We start from the raw sequence: 9,544 nt of genomic DNA, 5'->3' as shown, positions 1-9,544 counted from the left end.
TTTATTTATTTATTAATAAATATTTATTTAATTATTTATGAATAAATATTTATTTATTTATTTATAAATAAATATTTATTTATTTATATATTTATAAATATTTATTTATTTATTTGTTTAAAAAATATTTCTTTATTTAAAAATATTTATTCATTTATTTATTTATAAATATTTATAAATAAATAATTATTTATAAATATTTAATTAGGCCTATGAATATTTATTTATTTATATATAAATATTTATTTATTTATTAATATTTATTTTTTTAATTTATTTATAAATATTTATTTATTTATTTATAAATATTTATTTATTTATTTATGAATAATTATTTATTCATTTATTTATAAATATTTATTTATTTATTTATTTATAAATATTTTTCTATTTATTTATAAAAAATAAAATAAAATAAAAATAAAAAATAAAATAAAATAAAAATAAAAAATAAAATAAAATAAAAATAAGAAATAAAATAAAATAAAATAGAATAAAAAAAAAAAAATAAAGAATAAAAAAATAAAACTTTAAAAATAAAAAAAAATTAAAAAAATAAAAATGTAAAAAAATAAAAAAAATAAGAAAAAAAAAATAAATAAATACATAAATAAATAAATAAATAAGTGGTATGGTCACTGGCATACAGGTATCCTGGACCAGGTTTCAAATCCCAGCCGGTCTGATACTATAGTCTTTGGGTGATTCCGCCTTGGGCTCTGATCCCGAGGTCGTCAAGAAAATCCAGACTTTAATGTATTGATATATATGGCTTATTTGAAATATATAGATATAAATATATACATATATATATATCTATATCTATATATATATATATATATATATATATATATATATATATATATATATATATATATATATATATATATATGTATATGTATCTATATATATATATATATATATATATATATATATATATATATATATATATATATATATATATATATATATATATATATATATATAGATATATATATATATATATAGATGTAGATATATATATATATATATATATATATATATATATATATATATATATATATATATATATATATATATCTATATCTATAGAGATATAGATATATATATATATACATATATATATATATGTATATATATATATATATATATATATATATATATATATATATCTGTATATCTGTATATATAGATATATATATCTATCTATCTATCTATATATATATATATATATATATATATATATATATATATATATATATATATATATATACATATATATATATATATATATATATATATATATATATATATATATATATATATACATATACATATACATATACATATATATATATATATATATATATATATATATATATATATATATATATATATATATATACATTATGACTAGTTAATTGCGTAAATTCCCGAGCCCTGAAACTGTTGCTTTATATTTAATAATTCAATACACAGGAGAAAAACCTCAGTGCTCTGAGAATAATACACAATTCCCAGATGATGATAAATATGAACACTGGATATCTAAAAGGTCTCTGAACTTTGCACTCAAAACAAAAGTGGTTGAAGACTTGTCTTCAGTTCTTATTCTGAGATAAGAGTAAAGCTCTAAAATAATGATTGGTTATCGAAAAATACACATTTTACCAAAAAATTATATATATAATAAAGAAACAAATAAAAGGAATTGACATACAAAATAAACCACTCGAAATAATAAATCTACATTAGACCTTATTTAATCAAAAAATGATGCTTCGTAAAATTGTACAATTAATCGTTTCACTAGAAATTAACTTAAGAGAATAATTAATTTGGACCAATACTGAATAAATGATACTTTAACTTTAATTTCCAGTGAACAGTAGAGTACTCCAAGGGAATGTATTGTCACCTATGTTGTTTATCCTCCTCATGGATTTTTTACTGCGTGGAACTGTCAGAGATGGTGAGAAAGATTGAACTGGATAGGTGATAGTAATTTAGCAGACCTAGAGTATGCTGATGGTGCTGCCCTTGTTACTAGAACACCACAGTATGTGCAAAACTTGTTTACCAGAATGCATAAAATTTCACACGAGGTTGAGCTGAAGATAAATAGAAGAAAGGCAAAGCTGATGAGAACTGAGTATGCGATGGAAAATGAAATATATATTAGAAGGAAAATGGATTAATGAAGTAGAATCATTTAGGTATTTAGGACTATGATCTTCAATACAGTGTCTTTAGAATCAGGGCTCTTCCCCGCTATGTGATTTTAATCCGCCCCGCAGGTGGAGCGGCACCACCATTACAGGTTAACTGATAAACCTAATGAAACCTTTCATAGTATAGCGGCGCAGATTTTTTGCCATTGCGGTGCTGCTTTGCATGAGCGGTGTACCACTGGCTTGAAGCGGTGGTGCCACCGTTGGAGGTTGTAGTTGGCCATCATATTCAATGCATCTTCACACAAGGCGATTTCTTTGAGCCTTTACAAGCGATGATCATCAACAGGTCACTGCTTTACATCCTGGATACGTATTGTGAAATATAGTTGGAGTCCTTGCAGCATGACATCAAAGCTGCTTTGAGGGTGCAATGAAAACGTTCAACCATTCCATTGGCAATGGGGTTGTAGGCAGTTGTCTGATGTAGGGTGATGTCCAGGAGATTTGCTTATGATGTCTATAGATTATAGGTGAAAGTGGTACCCCTGTCAGAAGTAATTTGCTCAGAGATACCAAATCTTGCTACCCAGCCTAAGAGTAAGGCACATGTACATGAGGCAGACGTTGCATGGCGGGAATGGCTTCAGGCCAACAAGTGGAGTGGTCAATGACGATAAACAGGTAACGATGTTTTTATGATGTGGGTAGGAAGCCTACAATGGCGACGTGAATGTGGGCAAAACGACGCTGAGGTTGGGGATATGTGCCCACTCCTGAATCTGTATGTCGATGTACTTTAGTAGTTTGGCAAGAAGTACAGGTGTGGACCCAATCCTTAGCATCCTTAATAATGCCATGCTAAATGAACTTCGTCTTCAGCAGCTGTGTAGTAGAACGGCACGAGGGATGTGAAAGGCCGTGAAGGAAATCAAACACCTATCGGGGGATGAGAGCAGGAATCCACCGTTGTGGTCTATCAGTACTGACGTCACAGAGGAGGGTGTTGTTGGAGTCGTCAAGAGGGACATTTTCCAAACGGAGGGATGTGCAGAATCCCCTACATGCTTGATAGTCTGGATCATGTCGTTAGGCTTCAGCTAAGGCATTGTAATCCAATCCCAGTTGAACGGTGGCCAATGTGTTTCTTGACAGGTCATTGGCAACGGGATTCATTTTCCCAGGGACGTGTTGAAAGGTGCAATTGTATACAGTCATGGCGGGATGATGTCAGCGTTGGCGGGCAGACCAGGCGTCAGACTGTCGAGTGAAGGCGTGCATCAGAGGCATGTGGTCTGTGCGAATGACGAAGGGTGTACCTTTTAAGGAATGGTGAAAATGACGAATAGCTAAGTGCACCGCCACCAATTCGCGATCGAAGGTGGAATAACCCGATTCTGCCTTTGACAGTTTTCTGCTGAAAAGGTCAATGGGCGGGCAAGCCATTGACCACCTGTTCGAGTACTGCACCAATAGCGATGTCGCTGGCATCGGTGGAGAGAAGGAGAGGGGCATGTGGGACGGGAAAAGTGAGAGCAGCAGCAGTTGATAACGCATTCTTTGCGTTGCAGAAGGCAGCTTCTTGAAGGGGACCCCACTTCAGGTCATTTGGCTTGCCCTTGAGGGAAGCTTAAAGGGGAACAAGTGTGGCGGTAATGGCTGGCAGAAAACGGTGATAATGGATGATCATGCACAAGAACTCCTGAAGTGCTCTGATGGTCGTGGGCGTGGGGAAGTTCTGAACGACTGCTACCTTCTCAGGGAGGGGATGGACTCCTTTCATAAGTGATGCAGTGCCATAAGAGCATCACTTCCTTGGTGCCAAAGGTACACTTGTCGTACCGGACTACAAGGCCATTTTATTGTAGGCGGTCGAGCATGATGCGCAGGTGACGGAGGTGTTCTTCTTTTGAGGAAGAGAACACAAGTATGTCGTCCACGTAACATACACAGAAGGGGAGGTCCCCTAAGATTTCATCCATGAGATGTTGAAAAGTTGCCACAGTATTTCGAAGGACAAAACAGGAGTAATTGAATGTGTGTGTACAAAAGGGAGTGGTGATGGCAGTCTTGGGGATGTCTTCTGGGTTCATAGGCACCTGATAATTCCCCTTCAGGAGGTCGAGCATGCAGAAAACCTTCGCTTTGTGCAAAAAGGAGGTCATGTCGACGATGTTTGGGAAGGGGTAGTGATCCGGTTCTGTTTGCTTGTTTAGACGCATGTAATCCCCACATGGACGGAGAGAGCCATCTTTCTTCAGGACGATGTATAAGTGTGACTACCACGGGCTTAAGGCCTTTTGGCAAAGGCCCATTTCTTCCATTTCGGTGAATGTCTGCTTGGCAGCTGTATGGCAAAGACTGAAGGTCCCATCGTCTCGATATGGTGATAAATACCGTGTTTGGCAGGAGCCGTGGGTGTTTGGTGAAGTACTGGACGGATAACTTCGAGGTACGACGTCAGAAGTTGTGTGTAGGCATCTGTGGGTGCGCTGATGTGGAAAGCAAGGTAAGAGGGGCCGGGTTGAAGATGTGTCGACAAATACGAGTGTGCGTTGACCAAACGTCGGTGGGCGACATCGACCAGAAGATTGAAATGAGAGAGGAAATCTGCACCAAGGATTGGCTTTGTGACATCAGCAACGAGAAACTTCCAATTAAATTTGCCATTTCTAAACGATGTGTGGTTCTTGTAACCGTAGTTGGGTATCGCAGATCCGTTGGCAGAAACCAGGCTGATGTTGGCAGATTTAGACACACTATGTCGTGTCCTGATGATTTCCCTTTGCAAAAGAGAATGACAAGCACCCATGTCTACCAAAAATCACATGCCCGTTCCTGTATCATATAAAAAGAAAAGATTGGAAACACGGGAGGCCACCGCCACTAGCGATGGCCTTCTTACACATTTTTTGGCTACTGACAATCCTTTGCACACTTTCTCTGCGGCAGCCCCAAATCCGGAGTTGGTGTAGCAAAACTGCAGCTGATGGGCGGCAGTAAGTAGCTGTAGAAGGCGTTGGTTGTATCGTGAGCGATTTATGGGTGATGGGTGGCTTTGTCACCGCTCCGGCACGTCACGGGGTAGGCGTGTTTGTCTTACGACATTCACGTCAGAATCGGTTGACATTGAATAGGTGTACTCTTCGTCAGGAGTGGAGGCGTTGATGGAGGTCTTGAAGGTCATGAAGTGGCTGTCCATAAGGGCATCGGCTTTGGTCATCAAGTCCTTTATGGGTAAACTATCAACATCGCGTATTGCAGGGCGTACAGGTTCGGGTAAACGGCGTACCCAAAGGGCACGAAGTAAGGTTCACCTCACGAGGAGAGGCGTCTGCCGCAGGTTGCAGGCGAGCGATACTGGTCATTTCCCTGAGGGCGAGCAAAGCCCTTTGGTTCCCCCAACTTTTGTTCAGAAAGCTGAAAAAGCATTGCTATATGGGCGGCTGGCGATGGCGAGCACTGCTGCAGAAGGTATGTTTTGAAGGCGTCATACGCTATTGGGGTGTCTCCTTGTTCATAATGCCGATCGGAGATTTCCGGGAAGATGTCCTCGGGTATCGCCGCGAGAACATGATCTGCTTTGGTGGTTGAGCGTGTCACACTCTCGATGCGGAACTGGACTTCTGCGTGCTAAAACCAAGTAAACGCCTTTCCGCTGGCAAATGACTAAATTTTAAATGGGGCGGCGCCAACTTCCATGGAGTCGACCCCCGGGGTCACCAATGGGACAAGCCAAGAGAAGGTTGTGAGCCAAAGGCGAAATGAATGCAAGTGAGTACTTTATTATAGACACTTCAAATATATATACACACTAGGTTCAGGCGAAAAGGTCACAAAATACAATATGCTATTTCTTATTCAACCGACAACCGGTTTTGTTAACAATGAGAAATAGTCAGACAGGTTGATGCAAGTTGCTGTCAGTGCGAGGAGAGAGTGAAGATACACATGATGATATATACAAAAAAGAGAAATGTCGTTACTATGTACGATCGTGTTACACACAGGTGGTACACAAGAGACTGGAAAAGAGGCAGGGGTAGGCAGAAAAGACGATTGATGAACAAAGAAAATTTGAGTGATGACTTTCATAAAAAGAGCGTAGAAAGAAACAAGTGGAATGACATGTCTGAGGCCTTTGTCCTATCGTGGACTAATTGCGGCTGTTGATGACGACATAATATGCTCACACATAAAGAAAGAGAGAGAGAGAGAGAGAGAGAGAGAGAGAGAGAGAGAGAGAGAGAGAGAGAGAGAGAGAGAGAGAGAATATTGTTAGTGAGCTTGGTCATGAATCTTCGCGTGCACAAGTCATTATTGTCGTAACCATAGCCTCTTTATGATCTTCACGGTAATCTTTAACGAATATTAGTGATATCAAATAAAATCCCTAAACAAGATTCATACTTATACATTATTCGAGTCTTGATTATTATCAATCTCTTAAATGGTAGAAGAAAAAAAACTTACATTACTTAAAACCTTCAAGTCTGCAACATTTCATTAAATTGTATTGGTGTAAATTATCGAAAAAAAAAACATAACTACTCGATTATCTAACAATTGATAAGAAAAAAAAATCCAAATAGTACTCATGAAAAAGTAACAAACCTCGTTATTCGAGTTACTTAATCTAATCTCTCTAAAAATAGAAAGAAAAAATACTGCATATTGTTATCCTCCACTTCTTAAGATAAAACTAAAAGCTCTTTAGCATATAATTCGTAGTAAATCCGCTACTTGCTTCTTTTTGACACTTTGGCTCATTATATAGTGCGACTGAATGCCAACGATATAAGCTTCTGTAAAATATTACTGATATTCAAATTGTTTATTTATATCAACTGTGTAGGTCATACTCATGTCTAGCATGATTACATTTCTCCCGGTCCATCTATATAATTTACAATTGAACACAGGAATTCCTGGCATAACTTTCTCCGAATAAGTGCACTCTTTCACACCTGTACGTCGCGGCGAAATACCAAACAGATATTCTAAGGAGGGGTGGTAGACGTGGTCGGTAGGGACACTTAGGAACTCGCCCCACAATAAAGGTGTGATAGGATGCACTTCTTCAGAAAGGTGCGCCAGGAATTCCTGTATCCTACTGTAGATACCTCTCCGGCACAGGTTTTGAGAGAACCTCTTATTACGGCCATTAGGACATTTCTGAATGTTCAGACTTCATTATTCGATCAGCACATTAGTTCTTTAGGCCCTTTTGATTCATACTCCTACAATACTTCTTTACTGTACAGTTTTTATACAGAGTTTGCTTCATTGTTATTACTATGATCTTCTATTACATATTCCATTCTCATCATCCTTGTCTATCTTCATTTTATCCTCTGATATTACAAGCATTCTGGTAAGCAAGCATTGCAAACACTGTAGTTTTCTAATAGTAAAGACAACGTCATCAGCATAGTCTAGGTCAGCTAATTTCCTATTACCAATAGAGTCCAGTCCTTCTTCGCCATCTCCAAATGTTCTTTGCAATACAAAATCCATGATGAGGACTTAACGAAATTTATATATCTAAGGGGAAGTCCATAATGCACGACTCTCCACAGAATTTGCTAGTGCACAATATCGAAGGCTTTTTCATAGCCCGCAAATGCCATCAAAAAAGGATTTCTCTAGTGCACGCATTGCTGTATAACGTCTCAAAATAAAAATTGGGTCAGTAGAACTTCAAATTTTTTTTACTAAATACTGCTTGTTCATCTCTCAGCTTTTCATCAGTCTTTCTATCTAATCTCCTGAGAATAAACGTAGGCTTACAAATAATCAAGTCACAACCTTCCCTGCAAAGGTTTGACTCGGGCATAATATAGTTCTTACCATTCCTTACAAAAAAAATGAATACAAAAAAAAAATGGTCTGGTTATGGGAAAATAAATTCATGACCAACTTTCTTCACTTTCACTTCTGACACTGTAGGCAGTAGGTTGACCCAAGCACCTGCCACCCTATGAGATTCTACTGCAAGAAAGTTATCGGTCCTTTTGTTTGACCAGATAGTACTACACTAGATCCCTCTCTGGTTGCAGCTCACTTTTCCTCTGCATACATATTCCGAACGGTCTGGCTTATGCTTTACACATTCTCCTCTTTCCACATACCTAGCAATACTAAGATGATTAAAAAAAGGAAAAGATCTTCACTAAAAGGTTTAACTACTGAATGTAATTTTTCTTTGGCTACTTTCCACTTGGTAAGGGTAGAATAGACCCTTCAGCTGGCATAAGCAGCTCTTCTAGAAGCACACTCCAAAAACAAAACATTGCTCTCCAGTATTAGGTAGTTTCATAACCTCGGTACGATGGTCTTCCACTTTGTTTGTTTACAGTTCTCTTGCTTGAGGGTTCACTTAGGAGCATTATAATATTTGCATCCATAATTACTTTGCTCAGCTATTTTCCCTGCTGGAGCCCTTATGGTGCTTATGGCAATTTGCTTTTCCACCTAGGGTTGTAGCATAGCTGGTAATAATAATAATAATAATAATAATAATAATAATAACAAAGAATTCATTTTTTACCTCAATTTCAGCTATCGGTAGAGGAACTGTCTCTTGTAGTCTTTTCGATAACTTAAAAAGATAAAAAGTTTTAAAAATATGGGTGACATTTTCCTGTAAGCATAAAGCTTTGAGTTTGGTAATTTTGTAATCTAGTTCCAAAGATATTTCTTTAACGATAAATGTCGGATAATTAGTACCTTTAACTAAGTCTCTCTCTCTCTCTCTCTCTCTCTCTCTCTCTCTCTCTCTCTCTCTCTCTCTCTCTCACTGACGTACTTTGCCGATATATAGGGATCTATAGTATTTTCAAGCTGATTAGAAGATAAATCTTTGTTGCCAAATAGAGGACATTACTGTCAAATATTCTAGTTGTTACTTTCCTTCAGCAGATTTTCTAAAATACCTTTACGTGTCCTGAACTTCATAAGAATTCTCATGAATTATACTTTGATGATAATTTATTGATATTCGTTACTCTGAATGTAACAGTGAAGGATAATTTTAAATGTATTGCACGAAGAGCTTCAGAGCGGATAGAGGTATGTAAGGACACTGCAGATATGTATAAGAATAGTCAAATAACAGTGAGGTGTGCTGTAGGCACAAAGGAATGGTTCAATGTTGAGGTGGGATTGCACCAGGGATCGGCTTTAATGTCTATCCTGTTTGCAATTTTTATGGACAGATTGGCCGATGACATTAGGTAGGAGTCTCCATTGTTTATGTTATTTTCTGTTGAAGGAATAACGAGGAGGTTGAAGCAAATGTGGACATTTGGAGGTCTGCACTATAGAGGAAGTGTATGAAAATCAGCCGATGGGAAACAGAGTATACACATATA

The sequence above is a fragment of the Palaemon carinicauda genome, chromosome 13, assembly GCF_036898095.1.
Source record: "Palaemon carinicauda isolate YSFRI2023 chromosome 13, ASM3689809v2, whole genome shotgun sequence".
In the NCBI taxonomy this organism is placed as follows: Eukaryota; Metazoa; Arthropoda; class Malacostraca; order Decapoda; family Palaemonidae; genus Palaemon; species Palaemon carinicauda.
The sequence above is the reverse complement of the archived record's forward strand: the minus strand, read 5'-3'. Positions refer to the sequence as shown.